This window comes from Stenella coeruleoalba (genome assembly GCF_951394435.1).
Source record: "Stenella coeruleoalba genome assembly, chromosome: 20".
NCBI classification, from domain to species: Eukaryota; Metazoa; Chordata; class Mammalia; order Artiodactyla; family Delphinidae; genus Stenella; species Stenella coeruleoalba.
This window is the reverse complement of record NC_137166.1, coordinates 9976121-9988903: the sequence shown is the minus strand read 5'-3', so window position 1 is coordinate 9988903 and position 12783 is coordinate 9976121. Positions and strand designations below refer to the sequence as shown.

The 12783-nt window shown below is 44.9% G+C and overlaps 1 long non-coding RNA gene across 2 annotated transcripts in view; it reads right to left on the bottom strand.

The window, feature by feature from the left end:
- Window positions 1-9131, bottom strand: part of LOC307178707 — a 369464-nt gene extending 360333 nt beyond the window's left edge. For both annotated transcript variants that reach the window (XR_013825265.1, XR_013825266.1), the window contains exons 1-2: window positions 8758-9131; window positions 1598-1757 (exon numbers count right to left, since the gene is read on the bottom strand). This is a non-coding gene — a long non-coding RNA (uncharacterized lncRNA). The remainder of the gene's footprint in view (window positions 1-1597; window positions 1758-8757) is intronic.
- Window positions 9132-12783: the final 3652 nt, after the last annotated feature.

Below are 12783 nucleotides of genomic sequence, written 5' to 3'. Positions count from 1 at the left end.
ATTTGTATGACAAGTACAGTTGTTTGTAATTCCTCGGAGAACTGGGCTGCAACCTGAATGATACCATGTCAAGATGCTGACCCAGCCATTCAACTACATTACCCTCAATTTGCTTTTTCTTATCAGGAAGTAGATCTTCCGCTAAGATGGAAATCAAAAGATTCCTACGTTCTAGACTTAGAGCTGTTTGTCTTTGGAACGTTTTAGTAAATCCTTCCACAAAGGCTTCAGAATGTTTTTCTTTCTCTCTGGGTCATAATTTCACTTTAGTTAAGGAGAGAAGGCCTTAAATAAGTTTCTATGAGTCGGAATATCCGCTTCCAATTTGGCCAACTTCTGACAAAGGGGAGCAGAATACACTACCCCAGAATGTGCCACTTCGGCGTGTGGGTTATTTTGAGCTAAGACGGATTAGAGCCCAGCAGACCCAAGAAGAGCTTTTTCCCTCCCTCTCAACTGCCTAAAAGAATTTAGATAGCGGGTCTGTACCAGAAAGAGAGCTATTGCCAAAGATTACTTTTTATATCAGCAAGACTTATCTGTGGCTTCCCTGGTGGCGCAGTGGTTGAGAGTCTGCCTGCTAATGCAGGGGACACGGGTTCAAGCCCTGGTCTGGGAAGATCCCACAGGCCGCGGAGCAACTAGGCCCATGAGCCACAACTACTGAGCCTGCGCATCTAGAGCTTGTGCTCTACAACAAGAGAGGCCACGATAGTGAGAGACCCGCACACCGCGATGAAGAGGGGGCCCCGCTTGCCACAACTAGAGAAAGCCCTCGCACAGAAACAAAGACCCAACACAGCCAAAAATAAAAATAAATAAATAAATTTTAAAATAAATAAATAATAAATACTCCTGTTCTCTGTTTTAAAAAAAAGACTTTTCTGCATGGCAAGGCAAACATTTGTTTACCAAACATTTGTTCTTCTCATCTTCGTGTGAAATGTCTTCCTCCCCTTTGAAGCCCCAGACCCCTAACCCCTTCTCCTTAGCTAGGTATGTCAGCCTCGACTACCTGACTGCCAGGGAGTCTCATATTTTTATGGGACTTCCTTATGTACAAAAATTGTTTATCTCCTGTTAACCCGTCTTACGTCAATTTAATTACTAGACCAGCCAAAGAACCTAGAAAGAAAGAAAGGAAAAGTTTTCCACCCCTACGTAACCACAGAGTTACTTTAAAAAAAAATCTTTTCAAATATGTTGTCAGGTTTCAGCCAGGACAACAGTAAATACTCCTGGCAATACTGAATAACCGCTTAGATATAAGACATGTCCCCAAAGAGGGTGCAAAAGATACTGCCCTCCCAAGATCCAGAGTCACTCCCAAAGACAGCCAAAAGGAAGAGAGACTTAGACAGTCCCCCTGAGAGGGGGCAACAGTAAGTAGGACCCCAGCCACAAATGGGGTGCAACCCAGACTTCTGTCTGTCTATATCTGGGGGACCCCCAACCAGATGGTTGACAAGCCAAGCTCTCCGGACACAAAATGAGACGAACAAGAAGGCAGTAGCTGTCCTGGGAAAGAAAGGAACGATAACCAATGTTTTTCCTGCCAATCTGAATTTGGAAAGGAAGAAACAATGTGAAATTTTACCTTCCTCTCTCGACCAGGCACCACGGAGATAGATCTGCAAGAGCCAACTTCGGTAACAATTGTCACTGTTTGCCAGCTTCTGCCAGTTTTCCCAGGATGCTGTCTGCTGGCTCTGGAGCGAGTAGACTGTCCCAGGGTGTCTCATCCTGGTCACCAGAAGCTGTAAAGGAGGTAAAGTTATTATCCCTCTGCCCTTTATAATGCGTGCCTGCTTGAGAACACCCTCTCTAGGGCACCTCATGAATGGATAAGCTTATCTAAGATGGTTAAGTGACTCCATTGAGGCCACTGTAACTCAAGATTATCTTTGGTGTGGTTAACCTACTAGTTCAGCCTTAAAACAAATTTTTATTCACGTGAGGGCTCACACTAGCTCCACTCCAGTTTAAATCAGACCCACTCCAGTTTCTAAATGGGACCCAGTCTGGCCCCAGACACAATCCAATTTCTGGACCCAGTCAGCCTCCAGGAGGTTTCCAGATCCAGGCCAGAAAAAGAAATGCTCAGATGGTCGGAAAGCTCATAAGGCAAGAGCTACAGGTCCAGGATCCAGGACCGCGAGGACTTGCCCAGCACCTCCAGAGGCAGCGAGAATACAGCCAGCTCCAGGGACTCAGCAGGTACCTTCCCTGGTTGCTCAGCGCTCTTGGGGGCTGTCTGGGGTTGCCTTTGGTTCCCTCTCTTGACACCAGAACTAAGCTGGGGCATATTAAAATTTTTAAGAGTTTGTTTGAGCAAAAAACCAATTTGAATTGGGCAGCACCAAATCAGAAGTGGTTGGGAGCTGGGGAGAGACTTTTACAGAGAAAAGGCAGAAGCAAAGTAAAGCAAGTGTGATTGACTATAGCTTAAAGCCTAGCTGGCTGTTTATGATTGGTTGTCCTTAGCGCGTAGATTTCGTTCTCTTGAGGCGTTTGCAGGCTTAGATTTTGGATCGCTTAGATAAAGCACATCAGTCTAATGGCTTCCTTGTCTAACTATAATTTTTTTTTTTTTTTTTTTTTTGCGGTACCGGGCCTCTCACTGTTGCGGCCTCTCCCGTTGCAGAGCACAGGCTCCGGACGCGCAGGCTCAGCGGCCATGGCTCACGGGCCTAGCCGCTCCGCGGCATGTGGGATCCTCCCAGACCGGGGCACGAACCCGCGTCTCAGGCGTCGGCAGGCAGACTCTCAACCACTGCGCCACCAGGAAAGCCCTAACTATAATTTAATCGTAGGAAGCAAAATGTTTTTCAGAGTTCTGTGTGAGTCCTTCTAGCAAATATTGAACTTGAGAGGGGACCATGGGAAACCTCAAACGTGTAGCTGGTTGGGAAGAAGTGGGAGTAGCTTGGGCACCCCATTCACGGCTGGTGTCTGAAGTGGGCACAGTCTTGTGGAACTGAGCCCATAAGTTACGAGATCTGCGTGAATTCTGGGTACTTAGTGTCAGAGTTGAGTTGAATTGTTCCAGTTGGTGTTGGAAACGCCTCAGAGAGAAGCCTACAGCTGTCAGAGCTGCCTAGCCCTCTTCCCCCTCTTCGAGGGTCCCCTATTCTCTGTCTGGATTGTTCGTCTTTGTCTGAGGCTCTTCCTTTTCTTCCCTGCTGGGTCTCAGGAGGAGGAAAGGTGGCATTCTAGATGGCACGTGTGTGACCACACAGGCTGAGATCTCTGAACTCCACTCATTTAACAGGAAAAAGAATCTTTTTAGCTTCAGTTCTGGGATAGAAAGTGATTTGCAAAACTGATACAACCCCAGGCACAGGGAAAAATGGGGATGTGAGTTCTTTCTTCTTGGCCAGTGAGGTTGCTCTGGGCAAGATGTGTGCAGAGACAGGCAGGTGGAGGGGGTTACCCACTGCCACTGACAAGGAGACTGAGCAGGCGGGGCAGATCCCGCAGGGGCTCCTCTGGGGAGGGTAGTGTGACCCGTCAGCCCAAGCCTCTCCGAGCACACCCTGGTTTGCCCTTTGTGGTGCTCAATTATTTCAATCCTCATTCAGTACCGCCTACCAGTAACGCCCTGGAGCTGGGCTGGTTTCAGCATCCAGCTCCTTCAAATCAGGTCCCACCCCTTCTTCTTTCTCAGTGCATCTACACTTAAGCATTGGGCAGCTTTTCCTTTTTTTTTTTTTTTTTTTTTTTTTTGTGCCGGAACCCTGCAGCACGCGGAATTTCCCTGACCAGGGGTCGAACCCATGCCCCTGCAGTGGAAGCGCAGAGTCTTAACCCCTGGACCACCAGGGAAGTCCAGCTTCTCCCTTTTTAAATCCTCAAATCACAGAGCGTCTGAATATATTCCTTTTCTCAAGCAAAAGAGGCTACTATCTCCTTCCAAAAAAAAAAAAAAGAGCTGTGCTGAAACAGCCAGAGACAATATGTAAGCAAATGGGAGGGACTGAGTTCCAGTAAAATAGTTTTACGAAAACAGGCAGCTGGCAGATTTGACCTGCAGACTGGAGATTGCAGACCTCGGATCTACACAGAAGCCCAAATGACTGCCTTTGTGCCATTCTGAGTGTTATTAAGGGATGTCTGGGGCTTCCTCCATTTTCACTTAATTTGATTGAACATGCTGCATATTTGTCATAATACTGCTCAGTTAAAATTTTATGTATCTACTGAATTCTGTTTTTCTCCCTCTGCCCTTATATGTCTGTTTGCTGTATTGCATGATTTGTACATTGGCACCAAAAAAAAAAGATATTTACTCTCTTAGTCTCTCACTATTTGAGTTTATTACCATCACAGTTCTAATATGACCAAAAAAGCGGGGGGGGGAATTGGCTATTCTTAATGATTGTCCTCCTTCTAGTAAGCATATCCTATAAATGCATACTTAGAACTTCTCTGGAATCACTGGTGATCACATGAACGTAATAGGTTTCCATCAGGAGTAACAACATTTTAAAATTCTGTTCTTTGTAATTTCAGAATATAAAGAAGATCGCTCTTTGATGAGTACTTCTAGAAAATATCTCTTAAAGCAAGTCAGTGCATAACTCAAACATTTTAGGACCTTCTTTCTGTTCACAAGCCATTTAAACATATATCAAATTCTTAGCTAAGTCTTGTGCCCTTAAGTCCCTCAGAAGTGGGCCACAGGACTTCCCTGGTGGCGCAGTGGTTAAGAATCTGCCTGCCAATGCAGGGGACATAGGTTCGAGCCCTAGTCTAGGAAGATCCCACATGCCGCAGAGCAACTAAGCCCGTGTGCCACAACTACTGAGCCCACGTGCCACAACTACTGAGCCCGCGTCCCTAGAGCCTGTGCTCCGCAACAAGAGAAGCCACCGCAATGAGAAGACTGTGTACCACAACGAAGAGTAGCCCCTGCTCACCGCAACTAGAGAAAGCCTGTGAACAGCAACAAAGACCCAATGCAGCCAAAAATAAATAAATTTTAAGAAAAATGGTGACAAAATGACTTAAAAAGAAAAAAAACGAAGTAGGCCACATGCTCTGAGCTGTGATGGATTCTGGTGCTTCTTTTTCCCAACGTGGGCTAGTATGTCTGTACCTCTGAGGAATGTTGTGGAGACTGACTGAGAACATGACCAAGAAAGCAGGTGCATTATAGCCATTTGATAAGCACTGTTTGAAGCTTAGGGTAAACTGGAAGGACAGTTAGTCTTGGTCTCAGAAGCTCCCATTTCTTGTCCTGGGCCTTCCGCAGCGTTCTCACTGAATGGCTCGGGACAAGCCACGTCTTTCTCGGTCTCCATTGCCTCATCCCTCACGTGGGCAAACAGGACCAGATCTCAGATATTCCTCAAGCACCTGTTTTAGCAATATACTCTACCCAAACTCTCAGAGCGGCCCTCTTTGATTACCTACCAAACATCATCTGGGAACACTGTTTCTCAACTTTTTTTTTCATTATCAACCCCCTAAGGGAACTTTTCAGACATTTTTTCTTTTCCTGATTGCAACACCCCCTCCACTGTGTAACCTTCACCCAGTTTCCCCCATGGTAATAACTTACCTAATTACAGTACCAAACAGTAATTACACTTCAAACCAGAAAATTGAACAATGATCAAATTTGTGTGGAGATGCCAAAAAACATACAAATTTTAAAATGTTGGCAGACTCCACATTTTCGATTTGCCAGACCCTAACCTCCAAAAAACAGCTAAGCCTGGTTTCTGCCCCTGCACTCTTATAGCCCCATACGGCATCCAAGAGAAAAGAGTCTCTTCTGTACTTCTGGTTCAGGAGAAACGAAGAAGTGGGGGAAATGATAGCCCTAATTGCAGTTCCTTATTCTTTGATTCAAAAACACTTATTCCTTTATTACATTCAAGGAATTGTAAGGGAAGCAAAAGTTTATTTAAAAATATCAGGGACTCCTTGGTGGCGAAGTGGTTAAGAATCTGCCTGCCAATGCAGGGGACACGGGTTCGGGCCCTGGTCCGGAAAGATCCCACATGCTGCGGAGCAACTAAGCCCGTGTGCCACAACTACTGAGCCCGTGTGCCACAACTACCGAGCCCATATGCCACAACTACTGAAGCCCGTGCACCTAGAGCCCATGCTCTGCAACAAGAGAAGCCACCGCAATGAGAAGCCCACGCTCGGCAACAAAGAGTAGCCTGCGCTCGCTGCAACTAGAGAAAGCCTGCGCACAGCAACAACAAAGACCCAACGCAGCCAAAAAATAAAATTAATTAATTTAAAAAATATATACTAGAGTGGTTCCAGATAACGTCCATAGATGCTCCACCCTTAAGGAGATGGCACATCACTGCCACTCCTTAAGTGTGGGCTGCACACAATGACTTCTTTCCAGAGAGGACAGTTTGGAAAGGGGGAGGGGAGGTAACTCTACAGTGGAGAAAACTGATGAGCAGTACCTCAGCCAGGTGATCAAGGTCAACATCAATGCTGCTAAGTCATGGTGATAGTGGATACCTTTAATATGCTGTGATGAGAATGGCACTGTCTCTGTAGTCTTTTTCCCAAACACTCATAACCCCAGACTAACCATGAGAAAAATAGCAGGGAAATCCCAATCCAGGGACATTCTGCAAAATATTTGGCCAGCATTCCTCAAAACCGTCAAGGTCACTGAAACAAGGAAAGTCACAGTCTAAAGGATCTAAAGAGGCATGATGACTAAGTGTAACGTGGTGTGCTCCATGGGTCACAGGACAGAGAAAGGACATTGGGGAACAGTGAGGAAATATGAATAAACTCTGGACTTTTGTTAATATTGTATCAATATTGATTTAATTGTAACAAATGTACTAGAGTAACATAAGATGTTAACAGGGGAGACTGGGTGTTGGGTACATGAACACTCTTCCCAATTTTTCTGTAAATCTAAAACTATTCTATAATTAAACGTTTATTTACCAACATCTAGAGTGGACTGATTTCTAGGAAGATGTATGCTAAGGCAGTGGCCCTCAAACTTTAAAGTTCAAACAAATCACCTGGCATCCTGTTAAAATTCAGATTCTGATTTGGGATGGGGCCTGAGATTTTGCATTTCTAATTATCTCCCCCTGACCATGCTGAATAGAGGCTATAAGCACCCTTCTTAAAATAAACACACCGTCAGAGGAACCATTTCAAATAAGACTCCTTCCCCTCTCATCTTTTGGCGGACGTTGAGAAGGTTGGCTCATTTTCTGGAGTTCTCTTGGAATATGCCCTTTTCCCCTTGTGAAATAAAATTCATATTTTATGTCAAGACAAGGAAAATTTAAACATAAAAATTCTTCTCTGCCCTTTGGCCTCCCTTCTCCCCCGCACTGTGCACTGTGTATCCACACTGTGCATTGACCAAACCTCCCCCATCAGCAGGAATACCTGCTCAACCACAAACAGCAACATTCTCCTAGCATCAACAAGACCACCCCTTAAAATGTAACATTCCTTCTTGATTTTGTAAATCTGGATTATGTAAACTGTCAAGAATACGTCATTTCAGGAATTCCCTGGCGGTCCAGTGGTTAAGACTCCGTGCTTCCACTGCAGGGGATGCGGGTTCGTTCCCACATGCTGCGCGGCACGGGCAAAAATAAGAACAAAACAAAACAAAACACGTCATTTGGGGAATTCCCTGGCAGTCCAGTAGTTAGCGCTCTGCACTTTCACTGCCTGGGTTCTGTCCCTGGTCAGGGAACTAAGATAGATCCTGCAAGCCGCAAGCCTCCAAGTTCGGCAGTAGAAAAAAAAAAAAAGAAAGAATACATCATTTCATGTACAGCCCTCTGTCTCAAATGACCCTAACTGTGTCTTGACTTCTAATGAGCAGAACAGTTCCCAGAGCTTTATGAGATGCTCTTCCCGGGTTATACTTATCACATTTGGCATGAATAAAATTTTCCAATTCTTTCTTGGATCGACTGATTAATTTTTCATCGACAGCTTCATGCTGCTGCCAGGTAACTGTGTACTGCTCAGAATTTAGGTGTAGCTGGCACACCTTTGTAAGTTTGGGCAATTTTAAAACTTTAGAAATCGGGAATTCCCTGGCAGTCCAGTGGTTAGGACTCAGCACTCTCACTGCCAGGGCCCAGGTTCAATCCCTGGTGGGGGAACTAAGATCCCGCAAGCCGCCCAGCCAAGGGGGAAAAAAAAAAACACACCTTCAGAAAAAAATGGAGAAATATGGTAAAATAAACTCTGTATTGGTTGCTTACCTACTCCTGGACTAGTAGTAGGTAATTAATTATCCTGATAATCCTAAAAGGTAACTAAGAGCTGTTAATCTTTTTTTACATATGGGACCATTTGGCTCAGAGAAAATAGGAAATTCGCCTACAAGGATGCACAACTAGACAAGCGGGTGGAGAGAGCGAGGAGAGAGGAAGAGAGGTTGGAGGAAGACAGAGGGAGAAAAATTCAAATTTGCCCAATGACAACCAACTAAAGAACAAGTCAAAAGCGCAGAGAAGGTCTTCCCTGGTGGCGCAGTGGTTGAGAGTCCACCTGCCGATGCAGGGGACACGGGTTCGTGCCCCGGTTCGAGAGGATCCCACGTGCCGCAGAGCGGCTGGGCCCGTGAGCCACGGCCGCTGGGCCTGTGCGTCCGGAGCCTGTGCTCCGCAACAGGAGAGGCCGCAACAGTGAGAGGCCCGCGAACCAGGGGAAAAAAAAAAAAAGCGCAAAGAAAACACCAAGTCTTTTCTACTCCCCTTATTTCACCTGCTGTAAATTAACATTTACCTTCTGTGGCAGAACCTCCTCATAGCCGTTTGTAAACAGGTAGTTCATAGTTTCACACTATTCTAGTGTGAATCCCCTCCTATCCTCGGTTTCGACTTCCAAGATTTCAGTTACCCGCAGTCAAACTCAGTCCAAAAATATGAGACAGAAAATTCCAGAAATAAACATTTCGTAAGTTTTGAGTGCTGTTCTGAGCAGCGTGATGAAACCTCGCACCGGCTCCCTCTGTCCTGGGTCGTGAGTCATCCCTTTGTCCAGCATGTGTGAAACAGGAGGGAAGAGGGCAGGGCTCAACCCTTAAAGAAAGACAGGGCCTTTAGTGGCGACAAAAACTGGTCAGAACCCACTAGGCCCAAGATGGCGGCAGACTCGACTCCCAGTGGACCTTGAGCCTCATTACGAGCTCATTGTAATATATTAGCATATGCTAAAGACCACGCCCACAGGCGCCGCCACAGTTCCGAGGCCGACAGTAAAACGCCGAAAAGTGGCCGTTGGCAAATTCCTGGAAATCCCCGCCCCTTCCCTAAGATAGTTGGAATAATCCTCCCACTCATTAGCCTATGAAATTACGCACGCAGCACGTAAAAACTAACACACCCACCCTCCCCGCGACTCGAGGTTTCTCACCTTCTGAGAACGCCCATGCTCTGTAGAGTGTGCTTTTCCCAGGGCCGCTCTCGCCTTCTAAGATGGACCACGTTCTGTCTATGACGTGTGGATCTCTCTAAATAAATCCACTTCAATTTTTTTTGTTTTTGGTCAGCCGAGAGGCATGTGGGATCCTAGTTGCCCGACCAGGCATAGAACCCATGACCCCTGTAGTGGAAACACGGCTTCCCGACCACTGGACTGCCAGGGAAGTCCCAATAAATCCACTTCTTACCTACCACTTTGGCTCTCACTGAATTCTTTCTCTCTAGACATAAAGAATATGAGCTTCATGAAGTCCTGTGACCAGATATATGATTTTAATCAAAAGACAGTGGATTCAAGTCCCAATTTGGGTTGTACGGTTTCATATCTATGCTGTACATGCTACCCACCCATTAGTTCAGGAAAACACAGTGTATACAGTAGGCCTTCTGTATCCATGGGCTCTGCATCCTTGGGTTCAATCAACCTCAGATCCAAAATATCCTTGAAAAAAAAGAAATTCAGTAAAGTTCCAAAAAGCAAAACTTGAATTTGCCATGCACCAGCAACTGTTTACATAGCATTTACATTGTACTTGCAATTACTTACACAGTATTTACATCATATTAGGTATTAAAAGTAATCTAGAGATGATGTAAAGTATACGGGTTGATGTGAGTTGGTTATGTGCAAAAAAACACTACACCATTTTATATGAGACACTTGAGCACCGGCAGATTTGGGGATTGGGGGGTGGGAATCCTGGACCAATCCCCCCGTGGATACCAAGGCAGACTGTATAGGACTTGGTACTATATGCCGTTTCAGGCATCCACTGGAGGTCTTGGAATGTATCCCCCTCAAATAAGGGGTAGGGGACTACTATATTTCCTTGACAGTATTTAAAAGTCAGGTGTCCTCTCTCAGATTTTAGGAGTAACCTGGAGGCAAAATACGTCTCCCTCTGTGGCGCATCCCAATAAACTACCCCCTCCAACCCCCTCATTTCTATTTAGAGTTGTATAAAGCAATTGCCTGTAAATTACCTTGTGTATACCCTAGGCCTGAGGGCAGGGAGCTCTCCCTTTCCCAGATTTCAGTCACGCACCTCTTAAAGTAATAGCCCCTTTTTAACCTCTCAGACAGAACTTTCCAGTAAGAAAAGAGAGTCAGGTGTGCCCTGATTGGAGGATATTGGCTGGGAAATTGGAAGTGGGCTAACTAGAATTGGGGCATACCTTGCCGTGGGTTTGAGGATCGTATTTGGCTTTCTCTGGTTGGTCCTGAGTTGGAAGTAGGAACAAAATATAGGGAACATGGCTGTCATTCATCAAGTGCTGCCCATTCTGAGCCAACTGCTGCAGACATAGTAGTTTGGCTTCCCAGACTGGCTGCTGCAGAGGTTGTAGGTCAGAGTTCCATTGTCATGTATGGTCTGGCCGTTGTCTATTTGTATATTCAGCGCCTCACTACCTACTTCATGATTGTTCTTTCCAGAATTGAATGAGCTAGAGCCATTGATTATAAAGGGCAAGACACAGAGACAGGCAAATCCTCAAAAACGTTAGTCGTTATTTTTCCCATTTTACCTCTAGTTTTCCAGCTCTGAAATGTCTCAGAAAAGAAGGGAGCCTCTCTAGAAATCTGACTGCAAGAACTCTCTCCAATAAGGGAGTGTCTTTCTGCAGAATGGCGTTTTAACTAACATTTTCTCTTGTATCAAGTTTAAAGTGACACAGGAATAACATGGGTAACTGAAATGTAGAAATGTATGGAATTTGGGGAGTAAAGAGTAAACATGAGAGTTCCATGAAGTTGGCAGGGACCTAGCCTCTTTGTAGCTTTTTTTTTTTCACTTCCCTGAGTGCGACCCTCATCTCATGGTCCAATGAGGCTGCTTGAGCTCCACGCATCACGTCCTTTTTCCAGCTGGCTGTAAGGAGGAAAGGTGGGTGGAACAGTTATGTGTGTCAATTTAAAGATACTTCTTTTAGGTTGTTATCATGTCTTTCACCCATAATACCAATCTCTATTAGAGATAGATTTTATCTAGGTTTAGAAAGCTATTTTAATATCTATCTTTATGGTTAACCAAAGTCTAATGAACTGATATTTATTAAACAAATACTGTACTTGAGTACAACTTTGGAGTATGAAACACCCTGTGCTAAGGAGTTGTTAGGAATGAGGGATCCAGGAGTAGTTGTGGGCAGAACCATAGCCATTCGATTTTATTTCCTTAGTCTTGGCCACTAATTTTATTCTCCTTAATCAGCATAATAGAGGAGGAAGAGCCTTCTCTACTCAGTTGCTCCCAGTCGTCAATCTCCTTTCATTCCATCACCCTCTGAAGGGGTCCCTAGGAGTACAGCATGTTGGTCAAGAGCAGTAAGGACCCTTTGTTTGAAAACAGTCTTTTACAATTCACAGGTTCATAACTATGATCTCTTCTGGACCCTATGATGTATATAATACCACTGTGAAGAGTCAAGAGAAAACTAGGCTCTAGGGCAACATTACTGCTTCTCTGATTTGGAAGCAACTTTTACCTTCCTAATCCTCAATTTCCTCATCTGTAAAGTGGGAATAATATTATACGTACCTCACAGTGGGGCTGGTAGAGTTACATAATTCCTGGTAAGTGCTTAGCACAGTGCTTGGAACATAGTAAATGCCCAGTGAATATTAGCTCTTATTATTCAATGGGGACTATTAGCCCCATTAGATGAAAAAACTGAGGTTTGGGGAATCCGCGATGACTATTTTAACGATTAATAATAGCAAGATCTGTTGAATGAGACCTTATTATGTGCATTATCTCATGTGGTCTTTACCTCACCCCTAAGAGGCAGGCATTAACCTTACCCCCATTTTCCTGATGGGGAAACTGAGGTCTAATGTAATTACGCATGTTGAGATATGGAAGGGGGAAAATAGGCCGTCAGTCCTTTGATGTTTAAGAAACTTTGACTAATGTCTATGTGGGCAAAGCTCTATGCTGGACTTCCTGCTGGGTGCTAAGAACTCCCAAGACAAGTGAGTTGGACATTGTGCTTAATCTGATGGTTCTTACAGACATGGAGGAGATAGAAAAATATAACCAGACAATTTCAGTGTTACTTACTGAACGCTATCCTAGAGGGAAGTATGTGATTCTGCCTATGCAAAAGCAAAAGGAGGGTGTATTAATTATAGTCATTAGTTACTGCTGCTTAACAAATTACCTCAACAATTAAAACCAACAATAAATGTCTATCATCTCACACGGTTTCTGAAGGTCAGGAGTACAGGAGTGGCTTAGTAGGATGGCTGTGGCCCAGTGTCACTTACAGAGTTACATCAAGATGTCAGTCAAGACTGCAGGCCCCAGAGGGTTTGGTCAGGGTTGAA